We start from the raw sequence: 2,460 nt of genomic DNA on the forward strand, positions 1-2,460 counted from the left end.
ACTAGATATGGACACTACGAGTTCTTGGTTATGTCGTTTGGACTAACCAATGCTCCGGTAGCATTCATGGATTTGATGAATAGGGTTTGTAATCCGTTCCTTGATAAATCCGTGATAGTGTTCATTGATGACATTCTGATTTATTCGAAAAGCTAAGAGGGGCATGGCAGACACTTGCGAGAAGTGTTAGAAGTCTTGAAGAAGGAGAAGTTGTATGCTAAGTTCTCCAAATGTGATTTTTCGATTCGAGAAGTCCAATTCTTGGGTCACGTGGTCAACCAAGAATGGATAATGGTTGATCCAGCGAAGATCGAAGCTGTGATGAAATGGGAACAACCGAAAAGTCCCACGGAGATCCGAAGCTTTTTGGGATTAGTCGGATATTACCGAAGGTTTATCCAAGGCTTTTCTTTGATCGCTACTCCATTAACAGCTTTGACCCACAAAGGAGCTACTTATGCTTGGAGTGATAAGCATAAAGAAGCATTCGAGAAGCTAAAGAAGAAGCTATGCGAGGCGCCGATACTTTCTTTACCCGATGGAGTTGAAGACTTCGCTGTTTATAGCGATGCGTCTGGGGTTAGATTGGGTTGTGTTCTGACCCAAAGAGAAAAGGTGATAGCATATGCGTCTCGACAGCTGAAGGAGCATGAAAAGAATTACCCGACTCATGATTTGGAGTTGGCAGCGGTAGTTTTCGCTCTGAAAATATGGAGGCATTACCTCTATGGCACGAAGTGAAAACTTTTCACTGATCATAAGAGTCTCCAATATCTCTTTAGTCAGAAAGAATTGAATATGAGACAACGACGCTGGCTAGAATTACTTAAAGACTACGACTGTGAGATACTTTACCATCCCGGTAAAGCTAATGTTATTGCTGATGCTCTCAGTCGGAAAGTCAATCTTGAAAAGGAAAAGGCCAAGAGCGTTGAGAATAGAAGTTGTCTCAACAATTGTGGAAAGTATAAAGAAAGCTCAAGAGGAAGCTTCTGAGAAGAATGACCGAAAGGAGGAACGTTTGGGAAAAACGTTGGTGTTTGATACAGACGGTCATGGACTGAAGGTGTTCCAAGGTCGGATTTGGGTACCTAAGTCCGGAGGGATAAGAGATCTTCTGATGGAAGAAGCTCACAAGACCATGTACTCAATTCATCCCGGTAGCACTAAAATGTATAGGGACCTGAAACCCTACTACTGGTGGCCGACGATGAAGCTTGATGTTGCAAAGTATGTGGCTGAGTGTGTGACTTGTGCGAGAGTAAAGACACAACATCAGAAACCGTACGGAAGTTTAGAACCTTTGTCTGTGCCTATGGGTAAGTGGGAAGACATTGCTATGGATTTTGTCACTAAACTGCCCAGAACAAAGAATGGTCACGACATGATTTGGGTGGTCGTTGATCGATTCACTAAGAGTGCGCATTTCATAGCAGCCAAGGAGAAATGGTCTATGGAAAAGCTTGCAAATTCTTACGTGAAGGAGATTGTGAGGCTTCACGGTGTTCCGTTAACGATTGTGTCGGATCGTGATAGTCGTTTCACCTCAAGGTTTTGGAAAAGTCTACAAGAGGAATTGGGTACCAAGTTGTGTTTAAGTACAGCTTACCATCCGCAGACTGATGGTCAGAGCGAACGAACGATACAAACGCTTGAGGATATGCTGAGAGCATGTACTCTGGAATTCCTAGGTAATTGGGATGAACATTTACCTTTGGTAGAATTTTCCTACAATAATAGTTTCCACTCGAGCATTAAGATGGAACCTTACCAAGCTTTGTATGGACAGAAGTGTCGTACGCCGTCTTGTTGGCTTGAGGCTGGGGAAAAGCAGTTTATGGGACCGGAGATGGTTCATCAAACTGCTGAAAAGTTGAAAATAATTAGGGAAAGAATGTTAGCAGCTTAGGATCGTCAAAAGAGCTATGCTGACAAGAAGCGAAGACCGATGACTTTTGAGGTTGGGGATTCGGTTTTGCTTAAAGTCTCGCCGTGGAAGGGACTTATAAGATTTGGTAAAAGGGGAAAGTTGAGTCCAAGGTTTATTGGACCGTTTAAAGTTCTTCAGAGGATTGGGAACCAAGCTTACATGCTCGAACTACCAGAAGAACTGAATGGAATTCATAACACTTTTCATGTGTGTTATTTGAGAAAGTTCACGGGAGAAGTTCCCGACATAATTCCAATTTCTGAATTGAGAATCGATGAGAACAAAAGGTTGATTGAGGAACCAGAGGCAATTGTTGACCGAAAGACTAAGAAATTGCGACGCAAGAAGGTTGGGTTAGTGCTTGTCCGATGGAAACACACGAATGGGCCGAATCTCACCTGGGAGACGGAGAGTGACATGATGGGTCGCTATCCGCAGTTGTTTGTTGATGTGTGATTCCGGGGACGGAATCATTCTAAGGTGGAGAGAATTGTAACGCCTGTGTTTCTGGGCCTGTCATTAATGTTGAT

The sequence above is a fragment of the Lactuca serriola genome, chromosome 2 (genome assembly GCF_051521515.1).
Source record: "Lactuca serriola cultivar US96UC23 chromosome 2, Lser_US96UC23_V15, whole genome shotgun sequence".
NCBI lineage: Eukaryota > Viridiplantae > Streptophyta > Magnoliopsida > Asterales > Asteraceae > Lactuca > Lactuca serriola.